The sequence below is a fragment of the Trichosurus vulpecula genome, chromosome 7 (assembly GCF_011100635.1).
Source record: "Trichosurus vulpecula isolate mTriVul1 chromosome 7, mTriVul1.pri, whole genome shotgun sequence".
Lineage (NCBI taxonomy): Eukaryota > Metazoa > Chordata > Mammalia > Diprotodontia > Phalangeridae > Trichosurus > Trichosurus vulpecula.
This window is the reverse complement of record NC_050579.1, coordinates 20,150,727-20,174,629: the sequence shown is the minus strand read 5'-3', so window position 1 is coordinate 20,174,629 and position 23,903 is coordinate 20,150,727. Positions and strand designations below refer to the sequence as shown.

Here is a 23,903-nt window from a genome sequence, read left to right as displayed (position 1 = left end):
CAGAGCCAGGGCTGGACTGGGGTTGTTCTCACCTGAGGCTGGCTCTCCAGCCATTACCTCTCTGTCTCCTCTTGCTAGTTGGAGGTGCATGTATTATGGATGCAAGTTCTCCTTCCTGAGCATGTAAGCAAGTGAAAGGAGACTGGGATTGCAGGAGCAGTGGACCTGGGTTTGAATCCTGGCTCTTCTACTTGCCTGAGCAAACCACTTTCCTCTCTTGGGCCTTAGTTTCCTCAGCTGAAAGATGGGGGTGGGGTAGTTTGGTCAGTAAAGTCAAACTCAAACAGAAACAGGAGCCGTACAGAAGGATCCCTGCACAGTGTGCATGATTTAGAAAACCACATATTAATTTGCATTTGATTTATTTTGTTCAATATTTCCCAATTACATTTTGATTTGGTTCAGGCCATCCTTGGGAGTGTTGCCGGCACGTGTTCAGTGCCTCTGGCCTGGACAGCCTCTCAGCTCTAAATCCTACGTGATCACACATGAATGGCTTCAAAGTATGTGCCATCCCAGGTGCTAAAGAACGAGCCTCACAGAGGGGGATGGAGAGACCCCTGGCTCTTGCCTCATCCCGACACTGTTTGAGAACAGTGCCAGGTATCACTTTAAGGCCAGAGGGAGATGAACCAGTCAGTCCCATGACAAGGAGTGAAGGAATTCAGATGCCTTGTCACCGAGACCAGGCCTCTCAGAGACACAGGTTTCCTATCTGCAAAGTGGGAAGACGAATACTTGCCCTCCAGCATGATACAGTGGAAATAAGTGGGCCTGGGGTTTGAATTGCCTCTCTGATGCGTACTACCTGGGCCTTACAGTTTCCCTGTAAAATGACAGGGCTGGACTTTCAGCCGCAGATTTATGATTGTAAGCTCCTACATCAGGGCTGCATGGATTCTAAGAGATGCAGAGAAAGGTGCCCGGTCCACTGAGGGGACCCTCGATGGAGGATGTGCCACAAGTCATGGATAAGAATCCCCTAGGAGGAAAAGACATGGGGGGGGGCCTGGGGTGTGCACCAGTGGCAGGAGGGAGGGCCCACACTGCTGAATTATATCACTATGCTACTCAGTGTAGGGAAAGGGCTTCTCCTGCTGCTATCCACAAGGGAGGCTGGAAAATAAAGAAACACCACAGAGGTCCCTGTCTCTTGTTCCTTTGAAGGGAAGTGGCAGTAGCTCAGCTGCCTGCCCCTCCTACCCCAGGAGCCCCTCAAGTCCCCATCCTACAGAATTGGAGAGAAGGTAGATGGACAGAAGGGCTGTGTCCAAAGAGAGGACCTCCCCAAGTGCCCTCTCTCCTTCATCCATCCATCTATTCATCCATCCATCCACCCATCCATGCACCCATCCTTCCGTCCGTCCCTTTGTCCGTCCTTCCATCCGTCCCTCCATCCTTCCATCCATCTGTCCCTCCGTCCTTCCGTCCATCTCTCCATCCACCCATCTGTCCATCCACCCATCCATCCATCCATCTATCTCCATCCATCCGTCCATCCATACATCCGTCCATCCATCCATCCATCCATCCATCCATCCATCCCCCAGAATGACTACAGAAGGGAAAGGAAGGATGAGGAAACAGGCTAATTCTTCCCAGTTCAGCTGAAGCCCATTCGACCTTGCTCTTAAAGAGAAATATTTATTCTTCTTTTTGTTCTGAAATCATCTGGGCACAAGACGGATGTGAGATATGATGGCAGCTGACGGAGGGGGAGGGTTGGGAGGGAGGTGAGGGGAAGGCAGTAGTCTCCCTGGGCCAGGAAGCATCTATTCATATAAACACACACACACACACACACACACACACACACACACCCTCCCTCCCTCCCTCCTTCTGCTGCAGAGGGCTGAGACCCCCAGGCAGTCTGCTCTGCCAAGATCTGGGTTTGTTTAGGGGAGGGGAAGAGGAAGGGGAGGGGACAGAGCCCAGAAAGCCAGCTACCTGCTACCAATTCCCTCTTTCAAATCTGTTGTTGTTGCTGGGATCTTTTGTTTTTACATCACCTTCGCTTCTAAATATATCCCTTGCCCCTCCTTTCTCCAGAAAGCCATGCCTAGGAACATCTCACGGTGTGTGTGAAGGGACAGGCAGGATGCTAGATGCGGTGGGGGTGGGGGTGAGCAGAAGAACGGACCCCACCCCCACCCTCAATCCCACCCTGGACTGGAATCAGTCTGAGGAAAAGGGAGAACAATAGGAAAAAGAAATCACGTGCCAGATGCCCAGCAGATGCCTGTCAGCTCGGAACCCACAGACAATGCCTCCCACTGAGGCAGGGTGGGCTTGAGCCCAAAGGGCTTCCCCTGCTCTGGGCCCACAAGGGTCCTGCTCATGTCCAGAGGCTCACTTCCCACCCCCAGCCTGCCCTAGGATAATGCTAATGATACCAATAATATTTAGCACTTACAGAACATGTGAAGGTTTGCCAAGTACTAAACGAACGTTATCCCACTGTATCCTCTCAACTGTCCTACGAGGTAAGTGCTAGAAGAACAGCACAGCTAGTAAGTGCATGAAGCAGAATTAGAACTCAGGTCTTCCCGGCTCCAGGCCCCACGCTGTCCACATGGCTATGCTTAGCCCCTGGACAACCATCCTATGGCGGGAAGTGCCAGGGAAGCGAGACCGGAGCCTCACTGACCCCAAAACTGGCATGAGGGCATTTCAAGGGAGCCTCAGGCAGGGCTCGGCAGGCGTCTGAGGCAGGAAAGAGTTTGAGAGCCAGACTCCTTCTTCGACTCTGTCTCTTACTAGTGAGGGGGCTGCAGGCAGGCCATTTGCCTTGTTTCAATGGCTTCATCTGTAAAGTGGGGCCAGCAGAGGTTCCCTGGAGGATCAGTGGAGAGCATGGGCAAATCAAAGATGTCGAATCAGCAGGGACCTCAGAGGCACCGAGCCCAGCCCCTTCGTTTGTCAGATGAGATGCCTGATGCCCAGAGAGGCGAAGCCTCCGGGTGATGGAGGAGAGACAGGACCTAGGGCTTGGACTCCAGAATCACGGCTTCTTCCTTCCCAGAGGCTCTTTGTGGGCAACGGCTCACCTGAGTTCTTAGTACTCTGGGTGACGCTCCCAGTAATGCTGAGGGTCTAAGTCACAGAGAAGGTTACGATGGGCTTCCATGGAGGGAGTTCCCTCACCCAGAAGCCCCCTGACTGTACCAGCAACATCATAGCCCCAATCCAGGAGAAAGAAAAAGCTCCTCGAAGGCAGGGACTGGATTTTATTTCATCCCTTTCCAAAAGAGCTTTTCATGTGGTAGGCAGGTAGGAAGTGTTTGCCAAATTGTGCCTATGCCAAATAGAGTGCGTGTATGGATGTACATGTATGTGTGTGCATGTGTGTGTACGTGTGTATATGTATGTGTGTGCATGTGTGTGTACGTGTGTACATGTGTGTGAGTGTATGTGTATATGGATGTACATCTAAGCTTTTGGGTGGCATTCAAGGAGGGAATAAATATTTATAAAGTACCTACTATGTGCTAAGCACTTCACCAATATTATCTTCTTTGATCCTCAGAACAACCCTGGGAGGGAGATGCTATTATCATCCGCATTTAACAGATGAGGAAGCCAAGGCAAACAGAGGTAAAGGGACTTGCCCAGGGTCACACACCCAGTAAGTTTCTGAACTGGTCTTCCTGATTCCAAGCTCATCGTTCTCTCCTCGTTGCCACCTCGTTCGTTGTCTTCAAACTACATTCAACCCTTACTAATAGTCTTCACCCCTATACCTCATGCATTCCTCCCCTACCCAAATCTTTTTTAAATGTTCAATGAACAAGCAGGACTTAAAAAGTTTGTCCCGCTGTCTACACCCCCAATCACATAAATGAATGAAGCTCCATACACGGCTGCACTGACCCTCAGAACAAACGTCCACAATAACCACGCTGGATCAGCTGTCCCTTTCTGCATTTTAAGCTCATCACTTCTCCAGCAGAGGGTGAGTGATTTGATCACTCCTACAATCTTTCAAGGTTGGTTTTCTCACAATATCGTCACCGTTCCCTCTCTCTGGGTTCTGCTCACTTCACCCATCAGTTCAGAGGAGTCTTCCAGTTTCCACTTGAATTGTTTCTTATGGCACAGTAATATTCACAATATAGTTAGCCATTCTTCACGAGGATTCCACCTTAGTTTTCCTTTTTTGGCTACTACAAAAATTGCTGCTCTAAATATTTTTGTCCATATAGAGCCTTTCTTTCTTTGATTTCTACCAAAAGCTTCAGCCACACTCCATTGGGTCTCCTTGCTTCCACACTTCTACAAACACATTGTGCTCATTCCCTCCCTTGTGCCCCCTTTCCCAGAGAAGATTCCCTGCCTTCTCTCCACCTACCTAACTCCTATCCATCCTTCAGGGCCCAAACTCAACTCTTACCTCCTGTGAGAGGCCTTCCCTCACTGCTAGAGATCCCTACAGAGACTGTGGTGTCCTCTGGACCTCTGCCACACTGACTGGACCACTTATTTGGCCCTTGACTGAGGCCTGAGTTGGACTCTTTCCAGTTGTTTCGGGGCTATGGGCCTCGTCTATTAGCAGGATGGACAGCTAGCCATGAGCAGTCTTGGGACAAACAAGCCAGCCTCATGTCTCTTCTGAATTTCCAAAAGATTGACCATGACCCTGAAGAAACAGGAGATCCTCCATAAAGATCCGCTGAGCGACTGGTGTCAGGATGTAGCCCTGGGAACCCCAATCTGTGCCCAGAGCTCCAATGACGTCATGGGTGACATTCCTGCCCTGCCTTCCCCACCTCCAGCCCCGCAGCTGTCCCATCCATAAGACACAGAGGAGAGGGAGTGGGCTGCCCTGAACCAGCTGGCTTGTGGTAGGGATTACAAGAGCTGCAAGGGACCACAGAGATCAACACCCTTATTTGACATATGAAGAAACTGAGGCCCAGAGAGGTCAGCTATTTGTCCTAGGTCACAAAGCTTCTAAGTGTCTGGGGTGGGATTCAAACGCAGGTCTTCCTGGGTCCAGCTCCAGGGCTCCACCCCTGCTACCTCTTTAGGGTTAGTCTGTGACTGAGGAAGGGGGCAGAATCACAGAATGTAGGGGTAGAAAGGAGCTTCAGAGGTCATCAGATCCAACCTCCTCACTTCACATAGATTGAGAAACGGAAGCCCCATAGGTGAAATAACCACCTTCTAGAAAAGGAGGGCACCTGTAACTTCTTTGTGTCCACATTGACCCCCAAGTGCCTCCTTCTCTCACCCTAAGCTGGGGGTGGGAGCCCAAGCTCATTTTTATTACTTTGGGGGTCACACATTACCAGGGGCAGGGTAAAGCACATGGGATTTGGGGTCAAGAGACCTGGGCTCAAAATCCCACTTCTGTTACTCCTTGTGCTGGTTTGGGCAAGTCATTTCTTTCTGGGCCTTAGTTTCTCCATCTGTAAAGAGAGGGGGATGAGGTCTCTGTGGTCCCTCGAAGTCCCTATGTCCTCATCCAGCACACGTAGATTGTGCGGGTCATTGAGCACCTGACCACATCATTGTCTCTCCTAATTCATGAGATGTTTGAGATGATTGCATCTAGGGAAAACAAGTACATAGCCCTTGGTCAAGCATGTAGAGGTTTCTGCAGTCTGCATCGAGCCTACCTTTCCAGGCTTATTATCAGTTGCTCCCTCCCCTTCCCCCGACTCTACATGTTCTGGCTAAATGGGTCCATTTGCTGTTCCTCATCTGGGACAATCAATCTCCCACCTACGGACCTTTGCACCTGCTGCTTCTATGCCTGACATGAGTTTCCTCTTCACCTCCCCAGCAGAATCTCTACCTTCTACCAAGCCTAGCCCAGGTGCTGACTCCTCCACAAAACTTTTCCAGACTCCCTCCCAGTGTCCCCCTCCCCATTACTGTTTTGTACATGCTATATTTACTTATCTGTGTTGATGTAGCCCCCCTCCCCCACCCCCACAGAAAGGAAGCCTCCTGAAGGAAGGCACAAACTTTGTTCCTGTCCAGTATGCAGCACTGAGGGGGAGTGCCATAGCCAGAGGAGGTGGACGTGGTAAGCAGGGCACTGGGAGGTGACCAGAGACCTTTTGTTCAGACCCTCCTTCCATCCCTGAGTTTCGGCTTCCTACTGAGTAAAAGGAGGGAACAGGACTAGATGGTCTCTACACTCCCTCCGAGTGGAAGCTCCCTGAGGGCAAGGGATGCTTTTATCTCTTTTTAGACCCCCAGAGCCTAGCACAGGCCTTGGCACATAGTAGGTACTTGCTAAAGGCTGACTGATTGAGTGAGGAAGGTTAAAGAAGGCTGCCAGGAGGTGGGCTTGGCAATCTCTCTATGCCAATATCTGATCAGCAGCCAGGGGCCCTTGGGAAGTAGAGGGACAGCTTCAGGGTCCTTCATATGCTCAGTCACAGTCTGGGGGGGAAGGGGGGAAGAGGGGAGGAGAGGCTGTCAGTATGAGGGGAGGGGGCTGTCAGTGTCGGGGGAGGGGGAGGAAGAGCTGTCAGTGTGGGGGGAGGAAGGGCTGTCAGTGGGGGGCGCTGTTATTGGGGGTGGAGATGGAGAGACAAGGAGCCCACAGCCCTGGCTTGCTGAAGACCTAGGAGTTCTTCCCTGGGTAAAAATAGCCTCTGTCCCAAGCTGAATGAGCAATTCCGGGCCAGCCCCTCCGGATGGGCCAGGCTCAAGGTCTGTCCCTTAAAATATTCATTAAGCCGCCTCCTGCCTTCCCTTTTAATGGGCAGGCTGCTCTCCCAGGGATCAATCACATACTAAATGCTGGTCTGAGTCTTTGCCCAAGCTCCCTTAAAGGGCCAGCTCTGGATGAAGGGACAGCAGCAAGCTGAAGGCCAGGAAGGCAGGGACCCCATTAGGCATCCCTCCAGCTGCTGAGCAGATGTCCCAAACCTCCGAACACGCTGCCCACTCTGGTCAGCTGGGAGGGCACAGATGCAGATGCCAAGGAAGGCTTTTTACATGGGCTCTGACCACCTCTCTATCTCTGGGGGAGGGGGAGAACTTCGCTATCAGTCTCAGGATCTTCCACTCCCTCTGCCCAAACCAGTGAATGGATGGGGTCATGTGACTCAAACATTCATAAAAACCATCCATTTTTCAAAAGGTGTTTTTCCTCCCAAGGAGTAGTTGGAGAGCTGATTCATAAGTCAGAGAGCCACAGAATGCCAGAAGTGGAAGGGACCTTGGCACATGGCTCATCCAATCCCCTTGTGTTTTTACACTTCAGAGATCATCAGATCTAACCTCCTCACTTCACACAGAGTGAGAAACTGAGGCCCCTCCAGGAAGGGAGAGAGATCCAGAAGTGACTCCAATAAGTCAAGTCACAACAGCCAAAAGATGAAACATCTAAGGAACACTTCAGGTAATGAATGGTTCATGGAGGGCACCATGGGAGGTATGAAAATGACTAAGATGAGGCCCTTGCCCTCTTTGCAGCTCCACCATAATCTCTGAGTCATGGCCCCACATGGAGAAGCGAGAAGCTGGGACAGGGGATGACGGAGCCTAACTGCACGCAGGCTGGGGGTGGGGAGGTACATTAAGTCGTCAAGAAAGTCTTCAGACTTTGGGATATGACACAGAGGATGCTGATTTTGGGGTCAGGAGACTGAGGTTGAAATCTTAGCTCTGCAGCTCACTACCTGTGTGACTGGGCAAATGATCTCTCTGAGCCTCAGTTTTCACATCTGTAAAGTGAGGGGTTGGACCAGATGGCCTCTGGGGTCCCTTCTAGCTCTGTCTCCATGACCTTAGCTCCCCTGTGTCTCAAATCCTTCAGGAGACTCAACAATGACCTCGTTCCTGGAGGGTGCTGATCAAGCTTCTGTGTGTCCCCTTTAAGTCTGAAGATTCAAAAAAAACAAAACCAAGGAACAGGACTTTTGCCCTCTGGGCATTTAGTCTGGTTCCTGGGATCACTGATTTGGAACTAGAAGAGAACTCTCAACCAACCCCTTCATTTTACAGAAGAGGAAACCAAGTCTCAGGAGTGCCTTGCCCAGAGCCATACAACTAGTACAGTGCCAAAGGCAACATCTGAACCCAGGTGTTTCTGGTTCCATGCCATGTTCTAGCCACTATTCCCTTTTGGCTGGGGAAACAGGACCCCAGGACACACACGAAAAGGCAACAGCAAACTGTGCTCACCATGCTCTAGTCAAGGAAGGCCGCCTCGAGGACAGAGGCCTTGGCGACTAGCCCACTTAAGGGTGGCATTGCTGATCTCACTTACCTCACACTTGTTTTTAATCTAGGCTGCCAAGGAACTCCAAGGCCACTCTCTTAAGGCCAGGAGGAAACCCCAACAAGTCTGGCCCCCTGCGCCTCTGGCCCCAACCACTCTCCAAGGGGGCTCTTGGAGCTTTTGGCCCTATCGGCTGCCCTAGAGTCAGGACAGGGAGGGTTGGGAAAGTCAACAGAGAACAACACACAGCCCCAGAGTTGGGGAGGAACCTAAATCAGTATGAAGCAGCGAGGTAGCACAACAGAAGTTCTAGGTTTGGAGTCAGAGGTCCTGGGTCTGAATCCTGCCTTTGTCACACGCTACCTCTGGGAGCAGGGGCAAGTCAAGTCCCCTTCTCTAGACCTCAAGGAGAAGGTTGGACCGAATCAAACGTCAGCTCCTCGAGAGAAGAGACTTGTTTCATTTTTGTGCTTTGTCCCCCGCGTCTGTCCTGACTGGAGAGTGCCACGTGTGGTCCACCATACCCAAGTTGGCCAGAGCTGTTTGATTCTCTGGTCATCTCTGAAAACTCATGCCCTCTATGTCTCTACCATCTAGCTCTGGCCTCATCATCAGTCAATACTACCACTGCACCCTGGCACCTGGCACCCCCCTCCAGGGCTGCCTGCCCCATCATCTTCCAGACCAAAATGGCGCACCCCGGCCACCGTTTCCCTCTCTGGATTGTCTCTCTCTACTAAAATAGAAGTTTGTTGAGGGAAGAGACTGCTTCCCATTCGGTATCTTTATTCCCTTTTTGTATCTTTATTTTATGCTTGGCACATAGTAAATTCTAATTGTGTTTTTTTTTATTCATTCATTCTTCATTGGTCATTCACTCACTCAGCATAGTGCTTGGCATATAGTAGGTGCTTAATAAACACTTGTTAATTGGTTGATTAGATGGTCTCTAAGGGATCTTAGCTCTACACATATGAAGCTATGGTCCAGACAACAAAGCAGAGACAAAGTTCCCCTGATTCCCTTTTCTTCCCATCCTCCCCCCATCCCCCTCCAAAAGTTTCTGACAAACTTGAGAGCTGTCAGCCTCTCTGAACTGACCTTGTTCTCTTGGCCACTATCCCCTTTCTCGATTTAATTGGGGCCCACACTGGAAGCTTAATCTCCTCACTCTAGTCCTCTGATTCCTTCAGTTCAAATCCAAATCCCTGCCTCGAGACCCTGCCAGCACCTGCCCCTATTCCTCGAGGCCCTCCCCTACCTCTCACCCCCATATCTAGCACTGAAATCAGATAGGGTTGAGTAGCTCACGAAATTAAAACAATGTTCCAGTGCATGCCCCTGTACCAAGTGCTACGGGAAGGAGGAGGGGAAGGGCTGCCTTCAGCAACCTCACTGTCATAGAAATAAGCCTTTCACCCTCACCTGAGCCTTACAGCCCAGTCTGTAGGTAGAACAGGGAGCTTAGTTCTGCTGGATTGCTGAGAAGGTGCTCATCTGCCTTGGTGGAGGGAGTTTCCTCACCCAGGCCCAGTTCCAATGTCTATCCCTAGGTCTTCCCAATAGAATAAAGGCTCCCTGAGGGCAGAGACTCCTGAGATCAATCATTTACTAAACACCTTAGCACAGGGCTAAGTTGGAGATACAAAGAAAAGCAGAAGCAATCTTTGCCATCAAGACGCTTAGATCCTATTTGAGGAGATGATACACACAATAGAGAGATACACACAAGAGAGAGACAGAGTGGATGGAGGGCAGTCCTGGTAAGTGTCTGAGGCCAGATTTGAACTCAAAAAGATGACAGCATTTCAAAGGAGGGATTTCTTTACCTCCCGAAATGCTGTCAACCCATCAAAGCCTAGCCCAGAGTCCTACCTCCTTCACGAAGCCCTCCAGGATGCCTCCAGCCCACCATGACTACTTCCTCCTCTGGATTCTTCCAGCTCTGGTGTGCTATGACCCACCTGGGCACTTGCCTCACTCTCGCTTCATGCCTGAATGTCAGGTCTCTTTAACCAGCCTGGGAACTCCTGGAGAGCACCAGGCATCCCACAGATTTCTCTCATCTGTCCCAAGGCACAGACTGGCACGAGGACAGGGCACACAGAAGCTGTTCCATAAATATTTGTTGGGTGAAAGGCTGGTCTCTGCTGCCTCCTCTGACACTCCGCTGTCTGCCACTCACTTTGGTACCTCTCACACTCCAACCCTCGGGGACCTGTGCGGGCCTCACATCAATTCACTTGGTAAAAGCCTTTTCTGAGGTAGCTCAAGAGAGTGGAAAGAGTGTGGACCTGGGTTCAAATCCCACCACTCCCTCCATAACCTTCGGGGGCCTCAGTTCCCTTATCTGTAAGATGGCTGAATTGAGGTCTCTTCTGGCTCTCAGTCTATGATTCTATGATCTCCTTCATCAGACTGTTAGCTCTCTGAGGGCATCCTCTATGCCGGCTTCTTTGGTATTGTTGAAATGCTCAGTCTGTCTAGCACCGGGCAAGGCAGGAAGCAGGCAGAATCACAGGATGCCAAAGTCAGAAGACACCTCAAGGGTCATCTAGTCAAGGGGTCCTTAACTTGGGGCCTGTGAACTCAAAAAAATTCTGATAACTGTGCTGTGGCATAATTGGCTTCCTTTGTAACTGTGCATTTTATGTCCCAAACTTAAAAGCCTGATGCTGAGCATCAGCCATATGCCAAAGGACTCAAATATGCCAAAGGGAAGAAGTCCTGATCTAGTCCAACTCACCCCCTCGCCATGGGAGTTGGAAAAGACCTCAGACACCACCTAGTTCTATCCTCTCTTTTGACTGGGGGAGGGGGACTGAGACCCAGAAGATGAAGTTACGTGCCCAAGGTCACACAGGTAGTATATGGCAGAGATGGGATTTGGACCTGAGTTCTTGGCCTCCAAATCAACACTCTTGTCCACCACACCACACTGCCTCCATTTTAGGGATGAAAAGTCTGAAGCCCAGAGAAGAAAATGAGTTGCCAACAGCCTGCCAGCTAACGAGTGACAGATTTGGGATTCAACCCAACTCTCCTACCTTCAAGCCCTTTGTGCTTGTATTCAATATAATTAGACATGGCCTCTAAGGCAACATGGTAAACTCCCTCCCTCATAAGTATCCCCTAAGCCACTGGGGGGCCCTGCGTACCTGCCCTACCCACAGCAAAGCACTCTCCTCCTGCACAGGAAGCCCTGTGATCTGGTGGTGAGATGAAGAAAAAGAGACTGGTAACCATGACTGGTGGCCTGAACTGGGCCAACCAGCTAGGGCCCTCTTAATGTCAATGATCTCTCCCAATAACTCTCCCACTAAACCTTAAGGCCACGCTGAGCCTGGATAAGCCTGGCTTGGTGATGGGCTCAATGCTCAACACAATGGATGAGGGTGGGGGGAGTGGGAGGGAGAAGAGATGGGAAACTCAATAATACTGAAGTTTGCTCAGGCCTGAAGTCTGACCTTGTTTCTCTTAGATCTGCAAGGTTTGAGGAATCTTTGAGTGTTTCTAGGTCCCCTGGGGCCCCAAAAACAAACTTAGCCATCTTCCTGCTGGATGGAACAGCCCCTCCCTTTCATCCCTCCCATTCCCTTTCTTAGACAAATGGTATCGGGGAGAAAAATGAGAGGGAAGTTCGAAGAGCAAAACTGGTTTCTAAACTTGATAAAATTCAATGTTGCTCATGGTTTTAGGCCCTCTTGCCCTGGGGGTGCCAAGGAACTCCATGGCCATGTAGTCAGCTATATCAATCTGCTATGCTATGAGGGCTTTCTTTGCCATCCCCTTTGGAGGCCCAAACTGACTCAGTCTCTCACCGTGTTCTTAAAACATTTCTCTGATCTGAACAGCATTCTTTCTAAGCTCTTCTTCTTAAATGGAACCAAGCATAGGATCTTAGATTTAGAACTAGGAGGGGCATACTGGAGGTCTTTTGGCTTCAACCTGACATCTTAGATGAGGAAATTGAGGCCCAGAAATATTAAATAACTTCCCAGGGTCACACACCTCATAATCAGCAGAGCTAGATTTGAATCCAGGACTTCTGATTCAAAATTTACTGGACTTCAGAGTCAGGAAGAAAATCCTGGGTTCAAATGCTGACTCTCAGACTTACTAGCTGTGTGACTCTAAGAGATCACTTTCCTGGGCCTTAGATTCTATGCCTATAAAATGAAAGGTCTGGATGCCACGATCTCAAAGTTTCCTTCCAGTTATCAATCTAGGGTCTTTCCTGAAGAAAGCTCATACACTCCGATTCACTCACACTCTGACATCGGAGACTATGAGACTTTACTTCTAAGAAGGAGAGGAGCAGAAAGGCATCCAGAAGTTGGGTGAACATTGAATGGGAGAGCAATGTCCAAGAAAGGAGGAGTGGAGGCACTAGAAACAATGGTTTCATGGACCTATGCAGACTAATAATCACTTCTATTCTTTTAAAAAAATAAATTTGCAAAATAAACAAATAAATTTGGGTTGGTAGCCCTTGTCTTTACATCCATGACATTTCCCAGTTTCCCCTCCCAGAGAACTTTTATATCATCCCTTTATAACAAAGAGGAAAAGAAAAGAAAAAATAGTTCAGCAAAACTAACCAACACATCAAAAAACAAACAAACTGGATGTTACATATGCAGTGTTCCACACCCATAGACCCCAACCCCTGAAAAATAGGAAAGAAAATCACCTCCAATCTTATCCATACCACCTTGCAACAACTCTGATTTTCAATGTGTATAACTAACTAAACCCTTGGCATCTTATCTCTCACTCACATAAAAAGCATTAGCTGAGGATCAGATCAGTTGGTTGCCCAACCCTGTACTTGAACATCTTGTCAAGAAGGCATAGGAAGGATCAGAGAGAGAAGGAGCCTGCCCACAGGAAGTTCACCTTCTGGTTGGGAGGGTAAGACTCACAAAGTGGAAACAGACAAACCAAACATAGAGAAATACAAATCCACAGCAGGATACAAGACAACACAAGCACTGAATTCCATGACTGAGTTTGTGGAACTAGCTGGCTACTGTAGAAATTCCAAAGAGGAAGTGAGGAATGGGGGCTGAAGTTCCAAGAGAAGGTTTCATGGTGGAGGTGAGACCTAAGCTAAGGGTTTGATTAGCCAGCATTAGGGAGGACATGAAAAGAGGAAACATCTCCAGATTTGAAATGAACATGGCATCTATAGGGACACCATGCCCTCTGCCAGTGTCACTGAGGCTTGCCAGTCTGGATGGGCCATGGAGAGTGGAGACTGAGGCTGTGAATGGGATCTGGGCTCTAGCCACGAAGGTCCATTCCTTCAGCACCTAATTCTGATGGACAGTTCCCAGGCAGCAGCTTGAAAGGAATGGGGAAGGGGAAATGCTTAAGATTGGAGCCAAGGATGAGAATTTCCTGCCCAAATTCCCCTTGATGGGGGGCTCTGGCTCCCTCTCCTGATGATACCTCACATACGCCCAGTCTTCTTCAGGGGTGTGAGGGGGAATGTAGGGAGGAGGAGGGGAGAGGCTTGAGTCCATCCCTGCACACAGATCTACCTGCAATGCTCTCAACTAGCTTTGGAGAGTCTTCCCAATAGTCACATTCTTTTGGGTCAGCCAAGGAAGATGACAGATGGACCAAGATGGGATCGGGAGATGTCTGTGGTCTAGTGTCAGGGGACATCAATGTATCTACATCTCATCTCTTTCTCAACTTTTCTCCCCCTCAGGCCTTAACCAATCAGTGGCTCACAGGGGCACTTCTCAACCCAGTCTGTGGCCTTCCCTGATGACCCTTAGGCTGAGGGCAAAGGGATGACTTAATTCTTTCTCTGTTTCCAAGCTTGAGCATTGCTGCCTTAGAACTGTGCTGCTGACTGGATCCACTTCAGATTCCCGTCTTCAAGGCCCTTGCTGACACTAATCCTTATATTCATTTCTTGATTTCCCATAACGGCTGTTCCAGAGCTTTTCCATTGTACTGGAATTGGAATTCACTTCTGTCCCATGAGCTCCTTTGCAGATAACCTCATTCACTGAAGAGATGCATGCCATTCTCAAGGCCTCCCCCACCCAAAATCTTTCTTTATCTTTACCCAACCTCTCTTACTTCCCTGCTCTGGTCAAAGAAAAAGGTTACCCCCCCCATTTTCCCCAAGGCTCTCTGCCTCTCTTTCTCTAGGTTCTCCTAGGACCCCACTCCATCCCACATCTCCTAATCACTTCCTAGGAGAATCCTGGCCTTTGGATATGTCTCCTATCCAGTCTACATTCTGCTACAAGATTAATTAGCCTTCCCTGCTCTAAATGTTCAATAGCTCCTCATTGCCTACTGAATGAAATCCAAATTCCTTAACCTGGTATTGGGGGCCCTCCATAATCCTGCCCAAATCTAACTTCCCAGATTTATTTGCTATTGTTCCTCTAAAAAGACCTTTTTAGAATGCAGCTTGACATGACTACCAGTCACTCCCTGAACATGCCTTGTATTCTTCCCAGTGCCAAACACACACACACACACAGAGGCACATGTGTGTACCCGCACACACACACAGGTGCATTAGCATGCACAGAGTTTCCTTCAGATGAAATATCTTTCTCCCATCCCCACTCAGCAAAATCCCTATTTATCCTTCAAGGACCAGCTCAATTGCTGCTTTTCCCAGGAAGCTTTCCCTGATTTCTTCTCAGATATAATTCCCCACATTTCCCTTCCAAAGATTCCCCCATTAGTTTATCACAAAGAATTACCATCATTTGGGCTATTTCTATCATTTCTCTTACTAAATTCATCCATAGTATGGAATATCTCTTTTACTTAGTCCCCTTTCTCCTCCCCCTTGTAGTCTAGAATGCTATCTGACCTGTAGTAGGAAGTGTTTTGTTTTGTTTTTTAACTCAATGAACTAACTTGATTTCCCTGGGGTTAACAAAGGGCAGTAAGTAAGCCCAGAAGTTGCCTTTTGGGGAAGCGGGTTAAGTGTGCATGCTCTTGGGGTGGGGAGGGTTTAGAGATTAGACAGAACCAAGGAGGGGAAAAACCAGAATACTTCTTCACTTTCAGCAGCCCCGTTTCCAGGGAGAGAAGTCCAACAGGGACCAGCACCGTCATGAGTCCTGTTGTCTTTATTCTCCATAAAAAGTAAGCTCATCCACAGGCTCATAGATCTAGAGCTGAAAGGGACCTGGGGGGGCATCTAGTACCGTCTCTGAGAGGCCAATGACTGCCCAAAGTTACGGAGATAGAGCGAGCCAGGCCCTCGGACTCCAAATCCAGCCTTCTTCCCACAGCACCATAACTCAAGTATGCCAGACGCTCTCAAGCCCAGACTGGCAGCTGGCCACATTCTTGGAGTGTAGCCCCTCAGCACCCACTGTGACCTGGGGCTCCCCCTTGGCCAAGATATAGAAGACTGTCCTCTTGTGAGGTTTCTATCAGGATTTACTGAGCACCCATTTTGCTCCCTGAGGACAAGGGAGAGGCAAGAAAAGGAGGCCAAATCACAGAGCAGCCTCACTGAGGAAGGAAGCCTCACACCCAGAACAAATGAACAAGACCAGGTAGTCTACAAACGCCACACTGGGAGGCACAGGCAGCAAACACAAGAGGAGTTCAGAGGACAGGAAATTCTCTGAGGGCTAGGGCAGTTAGAGAAGGCTTCCTGGAGGAAGCAGCATCCTTTTTGGCAAAAAAAGGAGGGAGGAAGAACCTCTTCTGGTTTCCTTCCCTCCCCAAACTGCTCTTCCCATGTAGCCAAAGCTCTAGTTCTCTAAAAGGCAGCTGACACGTGTGAATAAAGCCAAGATCTGGCACGGCTGGAAGCAGTTTTACCTTCACTCACCTCCAGTGTCAAAGTCCTTCCCTCTCCCTCAGGGCTGTAGCTGACAGGCCCACCGGAGCCTTGGAGAGCCAGATGCTTTTCATTCTCCTCTGCCCGGACACTTCGATTTTTTTTTCTTTTCTGACTTCCCTATTCATGCCAAGAAGAAATACGTGCCGGGGTTTCTCTGCAGGGCAAGACCAGAGCGGAAACTGAGCCTGGTGCCTCCCCCGCTGGTGCCACAGCACCCGTCCTTCCTGAGCTCCTCCTCTCCCTTTCCTGAGGATCTGCCTCCACACATCACCCATCTCCCAGGCAGAGGAGGGAGGGAAGGAGGGAGAGAGGGAGGAGGGAGGGAGGAGGGGGCAGAGATGGCTGGGACCCTTCCCTTCACTCAGCCATGACACCCCCCCCTTCCCTGCCCAAAGGCCAGCATCTCCCCCTCCCCCCAGTCTTTAGTCCAGCCTCGTGACCAAGATCCAGATGTCATCCATTTGTGAGCCACAAAGAGGGAACGCCCCCATCAGTCCTCAGAGGTAGCAGGGAGCTCCCCTGAGACAGCCAGAGGTCAGAGGTCAAGACAGCCAGGAGGGCATGAATTAAATCAAGATACTTCCTCTGAGCACAGAGCCAGGCCAGGGCCCCTAAGGTCTGTCTCTAAGTGGGAATGCTCATTAAAATAAGGGCACCTTCAGCAGAGGGCTTCCTGGCAGGGTCTTCCTGCTTTGGCCACTGAAGTCCAGTAACATCTTGAACTAGAATCCAGCGGAGCAGAATTCTTTTCATTGAAATATACTTTTAGGGGAAAGAAGGAAAGAAAGAAAGAAACAAAGAAAGAGAGAGAGAAAGAAAGAGGGAGGGAAGGAGGAAGAAAGAAAGAAAGAAAGAAAGGAAGGAAGGAAGGAAGGAAGGAAGGAAGGAAGGAAGGAAGGAAGGAAGGAAGAAAAGTTAGAAAAAAGCACCAGGTGAAGGCAGTCCTTTAGTCTGGGGGTTTCCATCCCCAGGGGGGAAGCCTGGAGTCAGCAGAGACCTGTGCCAGACAAAACAACACCTTCCCTCCATCTCTCACCAGACCTGGGTTGGGAGACCAGAGGCTGAGAGGTAGAATTCAAGATCCTACCAGCTCTTCTGGGCACTGAGAAGCCACCAGAGGTCACCAGACATTACTAAAGCAGGGAGGTGGGACTGATGGTATAGGAAGATTTCTTAGTTAAAAACAACAGTTTTAGATTCACTTAGTTTCCCAGAATACCTGGTGAAACCCCACTGGGTGCTCTTAGCTTAGTCTTAGCATTTATATGGAGCTTTAAGGTTTGCCAATTATTCGAGTAGGATCTCATTTACATTTATCTTCCCTCCTGTTCTCCACTGGCCTAGCTGGAGTTCCCCAGCTCCTTCCATCTTCTTCATTCATGGCTTTGCACAGGCCTGGGATATATTCATTTATTCTCTGTCTCTCTCTCTGCCTCTCTCTCTCTCTCTCTCTCTCTCTCTCTCTCTCTCTCTCTCTCTCGTCTTGATCCCCCCTCCTTCCCTCATTTCTCTGTCTTGGAATCATCCCTCACTCCCTTTGAGACCCAGCTCAAGGGTGCCCTTCATCAAGGGGTCTTTCCAGATTTTGCCTCCTGGAAATTGTAGATGTTTTGTATTTACTTCTCTATCTTCTTCCCCTCCCCACCCCCCAACAAGTGACTGTAAGCTCCTTGCCGGCAGGGCTTTCATCTCTGACTCTGTATCCCTGGCACCTAGTGTAGAGCAGTAGGTACAGTATGACCCTGCAGCAGCTCAATAAATGCTTGCTGAATTAAATGAATTTCTTCCTCTTTCCTCTGCCACCCTGAGTCCAGTTCACACACTCAAGTATGACTGAGTAGCCACTGTGTCCACTCCCTCAGACCCTTCTAATACCTCTCCGTGACCACCTGGACTCAGGGGTTGAAGTCTTTAATAAAAGGTCTCCCTTCTCTAGAGTGAAAAGTCTGGGGGGCTGTGAGGTTGGGAGGGTGGAGAACAGGGACAAAACACACTAGATGAATGGGAGAAGAGGGTGGAGGAGAGAGAGGGGACAGTGAAGTACATCAAGCTCCACTCAGATCACTTCTATCCTCCCTACCCATTTGTCCAGAGCTGAAGAAGGAAATAGCAGGAGCTACCTTCAGACCTCCCCAGGGCTCCAGGCTTAAAGACAGCGTCCAAACAGAATATGGGGACAGCTCTTACCTCGACCTCTCTAGGCTTTGCCACCTTGATCATCAATTAGGAAGAATAGCAATCTAAGGTCAGCTTTTGCTTTTAGTGATTTCCAGGCTCCTGGACCTTATTTGTCCCCTCCAGGACAGAACTATGGGAAAGAGATCTAAAAAGCCTCCAGCCTCACCCAAGACCTTTCAGCTCCCATGCCAGGTCCCTGTTACAGCACCCATACCCATCATCCAAAAGGAGGAGGAACACATCTCAGGAATACAGTGTTTGAGGAGAGAGGTGTGAGCCTGTTCACTAGTGAGGCCAAAGCTTGTAAGCATTAGGATTAGAGCCTCCTAGAAAACCTCCCACACCTTTGTCCTTCTCTCCATGCCAGCCACAACAGCAGCTTCACTTTACAAAAGGGGGAGTGGGTAGGTTCTCAGTATGGTTTGAGACAGCTGCCAACTCTCAGTTATTTACACCTAAATCTTTACCAGAGTCCAGTTGCTCCCCTCCTCAAGCCTGGCAGAAGCCTAAACCCAATTTCTCATTCTCCTTTCTGCCATCTCTCTCTCTCTCTCTCTCTCTCTCTCTCTCTCTCTCTCTCTCTCTCTCTCTCTCTCTCACCACTCCCCCTTCTCCTCTCCCACCCCTGCCAGTGTTATCTGGCAAATTTAAACTAATTTTAACTTTATCTCAAGGGAAAGTACATTTAGGGGGTCTTGGGAGTGGGAGATACCGGTCATGAAGTCACCCAGCTGAGAGGGGTTTGGATCATCTGGGATGCCAACCTCCCTCCACCTTGGAAACCACTGGGATGTTTCAAAGAAAAGGCTAGAGAGGAGGTGAGCACACCATTAACATAGAAGAAATAGTGATTTCTCCCCGACAAATGGAAGCCCTGGGACTTCATCGCCAGTAGTGGGGAAGGATTAAGTCAACTCTCCCCTCTAAAGTCACCAGTGTCCAAACCTCAGAGGGCAGGACTCCAAGGTCAGCTCACCCATTGTCCCAATATTGTTTGCTCCAGGGCCCCTCCCCTCAATCCCCTCAGCTGCGTCCCAGGCCAGGGAAATCCTAGCCCACTGAGAAAGGGGTGGGGGGCGGGGAGGCAAGAGAACGGCTTGAACCTAGATCCAAAAGAAGGTTGGGCACCCATTGATGTCTAGGGTGGTCCGGATGACCTCCCATAGGGCTTCCCAGCTCGCTGCTGCCAAGATATCACCCCTCCTCACCCCACCACACACAGACCGTCATGGCCCAGGGGGCTACACCGCTCCCTGCGTGTATCAGTTTGGCTTCTTCCGAGGAAGTGAGATCCCGATGTTGCCAGACCCCCTGATAAGAGAAACTGGGGGGCTAGATCGAGTCTCCCAAAGATGCCAGATCACCCAATCATCAGCGGTCACGCACCCCCGAGACGGTAGGTGGGGAAGAGGAGAGCTAGCTCTGTCCCCAGCTCTCCATGGCCTCCCCCGATAAGGAAGGCGGCACAGGTAGATAGACACAGGCAGGCGGCCGGGACCGAAGAGGGGGTGCCTGCGGGCACAAAGCCTACGCTGCGGTCCGGGGAAATCCAACACAAAAGCCAGCCCCGAGGGACCCCGGGGGGCGGGGGGAGCCCAAGCCGGGGCCCTCGTGCCTCCCCGCGCCTGCCAGGGAGCCCCCAGAGCTCGGGCGCCGGGGGTGCCTACCTCCACGCGCGCAGCTGCAGCAGTCGTGGGCCGGGATCCGCCGGCGACTCACGGGCGGCTCACGGGACTCATGATGGGGGGCGCTGGGGGGCCCCTCGGTCCGCGGGCTCGGCTCGCTCGGGCGCCCGGGCTGCAGGAAGGCCGGGCTGGCCAGAGCTCCGGGGGCCCTGCGCCCCTGGCACCTCGCTGCCCGCCCGCCCGGAGCGCGCCTCTCCTCCTCCGGCCGGCGTGAGCCGCACACGCGCGGGAGCCCCGCCTCGCGCCCCCTCTCCCTCGGCTGGGTGCGAGGGGAATGGGAAGGAGGGGGCAGGGGAGGAGGAGGAGGAGAGGAGGAGGGAGGGAGAGGGGGAGGAGGAGGGGGAGGGGAGAGGGAGGGCGCGCGCCGCGCAGCCCCAGCCCCCGGGGATCCTTAAAGGGGCCCGCGGCGGCGGCGGCGGCGGCGGCAAGAGCGGCGGCTCACGCACGCTCCCGAGTGGCTAGAAGGGGCAGAGGCAGCGACCGCCGAGACGGCGACTGAGCCCGAGGCGGCGCGAGCGCGGCGGGCGGGGGGCTGGCTGTGCTCGGGGGAGGAGGACTGGGGAGGCGCTGGAGGAGGGACTGGTTCTGCTCGGGGCCAAGCGGGGCTGGCTCTGCCCGGGGGCTGGCTCAGGGCTAGGTCCCCGGTCGGGGCACCTCACTGCTCCAGCCTGCCCATCCGCCAGGCTCGGCGATGCCTCTTCCCGCTAGGGGCCTGGAGAATCCCCCCATTTGACATACGGAAGAGCTGAGGTTTAGAGAGGGTGGGTGATGGGACCAGGGCCACGTAGAGAAGGAGCTGGCAACGGAAGAACTCTCCGAGGATCACGAAGACTTAGGGCGTCAAGGCAACCTTGAGCTTTGCCCTCCACTGCAACTGGGAGGCTTGGGTCCTAAATGACTGTGGTGTAGGGGAACGAGTCCTCGATTTGGAATCAGAGGAACCTGGGTTCAAATCCCGGCTCTTTGCCTCATCTTGTGTGACCCAGGTCGTCACTTTCCCTAGCTCGGTCTCAACAGGTGAACAAACTGACCTGTTAAGTGAGACGTTTGGACTTGAAGACCCAAGGTCCCTTTCAGCTCGAAATCCAGGAACCTATAACCCAAGGACGGGTCAAGCAGCCCATTTCGCAGATGAATGGCCTCGCCCGCCCACCCCTAGTCTCCGATCGAGTGGCCCCTATTGAGGGGCCAGGGGGAGGCCCCCATCCAGGCTCCCGAGGTGGGACGCCTCCGGGTCTCCTCTTGAAGGTTTAGGGAGGGAAACACCAGTTAGAAAAAATCAAACCAAACCCAGGGTCCCTCTGCCACTCATAGGGGGCGGGGAAAAGTAGGGTGGAGGCCAGGAGGTGGGATTCCCAGCTGCAGCGGCACCCCCAACGACGGTCCAGGCTCAGCAGAATTCTGGAGGGGAATATCTCCAAGTCGCCCCACCCCCCAATCCTGAGCACCAGATTTCTTTTTCTAGAGTAGATGAGTTTCAGAGGCTTGTGGGCAGGAAGACTAGTGACCTGAATGAGGGCGGATCAGGAGGTCCCTATTAGCTGGAGGGGTAGGCTCGCTCAGTGGGAGGCTGCTCACTTTTGGGGGACTCAGAAGGGATGCCTTTTCTTGATTTGTTGCAACTTTTCCAAAAGCCTTCTCCAAAATTTCTCACAGACTTCGCCATGCCAGTGCTGAGGCCCTTCTGTAAGGTTAACTGATTTGTAGTCTAATGTGACTTGTTCCCTCTTTTCTTCCTCCCTCTCTCTTCTCCCTCTGTCCTTCTCTTCCCTTTCCTGTCCTTCCCACTCTCTTCCCCCCTTCCCCTTCTCTCTCTCCTCTTCCCCTTGTCTCCTCTGTCTTCCCCCCTCCTCTCTCTTCCTCCCCCCTCCCCTTTGAGAAAGGCCTTGGTTTCCCTGAGCATTGCTTTAAAGTCAGAGGGTTAGACTTGCTGACCTCTAGGGTCCTTTCATCTCTGACAGTGAGTGATCCTAAGGCTTTGTTGAAGGCCTACTGTGTGTCTAGCCCTGCACTAGGCTGGGGGAGAGGTAAGAGGGAGGACACAGGGAATGGGGTGAGAAGGGGGGAGAAAGAGTGAGCAGTGAACGGGATAGCCAGGCTGGAACGGAGAATAGCTATCTAGGGAGTGGTGGGGGATATTATTGGAAAGGCACAGTTTCCCTAAGGCTGTAGAGATGAGACATGTTGCTAAAACTGTGACTGAGGCCAGTGCCTGCTCCAGGTGCCTCTGATGCCAATGGAGTGTTGGGGAGGAACTGGGTGCCTTGGCTGCTCCCTGCCCTTACTTTCCCTCACCCCAACCAGAGTGAGGGCTACCACCTTTATGTACTCAGGGCTTCCTGCTCTGAGCTCTGGACAGCAAATGTGACCAGGGCTATTTCTAAACTGGCAAAGGTGCCCTGTAGTCTAGGCATGCTGTTCTTTGCCAGTTATGGGCAAGAGGAGAAACGCCCAGCTGGGTGACTTGGGCCACTGGAATGAAGCCTCCCTTGCCATTCCAGCCCATGGTGTTCTCCCCCTGCTGTGAACTGTTTTTCCTATCTTATATCTGTCCCCCCTTCTCCCCACCTCACATGTATTCTATATCCTGGGGCCCAAATAGACTACACCTTTTTCCTTCTACATGTCTTGGGCTTTCCCACTTCCAAACATTTACTCTTGCTGTTTCCTCTTTTTTAGGAAACCTTACCCGCCTTTCAAGGTCCAGTTTAAATTCTCTTTACTCCATGAAACCTTCCAGGCTCCCTCTTCCCTTCCCCATCCCACAGAAGAGCTTACTTATTATCACAGTTTACGTGGCCATTGTCTATACCTCTCTTTTGGCCCCTGTCACACTCTGCTTTGTATTTCCATTGTTGGCCTTCCTGTCTCATCTCCCTAACAGATCATCAGCTCTGGGAGAGCAGAAACCATGTATTATTCATCTTCATTCCTGACTGCAACTCAGAAACCTGAACAGAATGAACATTTTTTTGAAAGAAAGAACAAACTTCTATAACGCTGTTAGCCCCATATACTTGGATCCCAGAATCATAGATTCAGAGATGCAAGGCAGAAGACTATCTGGTCCAACCCCCTCATTTTCCAGATGGGGAAACTGAGGCCCAGAGAAGCAAAAACACACATACCTATAGAGCTGGAGGGAGCCCACACCACCCCTCTCATTTTACAATGGAGGAAGAGTGGCTAAATGACCTTCCCAGAGTCACAAGGTAGTAAGGGAAGAGTCTAGATTTGAACCCAGGTCTTGTGACTCCCAAATCTAGTCCTCTATTTGACAGCACCAGGCGGTGGATGATCATGTGGTCTAATCTCATCCCCCAGCCCCATCCTGCAATTTCACGCCAATAATAATGAGTGAGGTGACAACTTATACTTCTGTGGTGCTCTTAGCCTTCTCAGAGTGTTCCTATATGCCCGTCCCATTGGATTCTTAGGAGAGGCCAAATGCTACACTAGGTAGTGCATTGGACTTGGAATCAGGGAGTCTGGGGTTCAAATCCTGGCTTAGACTCTCCTTGGCTGTGTGTCCCTGAACAAGTCACTCTCCCCACAAGGGTGTAGTGAGAATCAGATGAGGTCTTTATAAAAGTCAGCAGTCATTATAACTGAGGCTCCTGTTGTGCTCTCTCCCCTGATTAGAATGTGAGCTCCTTGAGTGGGAGGACTGTCTTGTTTCTTCCCTTTGTTTCTGTAGCACTCAGTATTTTTTGAGCAAAAACTTTAGCGCTTTAGTAAGCGTTTAATTAATGCTTTTCCGTGCCATTCTATTATTCTTCTGATGTTACAGATGAAGAAAGCAGGCATGGGTAGGGCAAAATAGATGGCTCAAAGTGCCACGGTCAATTCTTCTGTCTCCTAGAGTCTAAAGTACCACCCTAATTAAATTCAACTGAGTTTAGTTCAACAAACATGTATTAAGCACCTACTCTATACTGTTGGCAGGTAGCCTAGATAGAAAGTCAGGAACCCTAGGGAATAAATCTGGCATCTAAGACATACATGTGTGACCCTG

The 23,903-nt window shown here is 50.9% G+C and overlaps 1 protein-coding gene across 2 annotated transcripts in view; it reads right to left on the bottom strand.

Annotated features, from left to right (window-relative positions):
• Positions 1-19,949, bottom strand: part of SH2B2 (SH2B adaptor protein 2) — a 61,866-nt gene extending 41,917 nt beyond the window's left edge. For both annotated transcript variants that reach the window (XM_036767695.1, XM_036767696.1), the window contains exon 1: positions 19,871-19,949. The gene's annotated coding sequence lies outside the window, so the exon portion shown is untranslated. The remainder of the gene's footprint in view (positions 1-19,870) is intronic.
• Between the last annotated feature and the right edge of the window lie 3,954 nt (positions 19,950-23,903).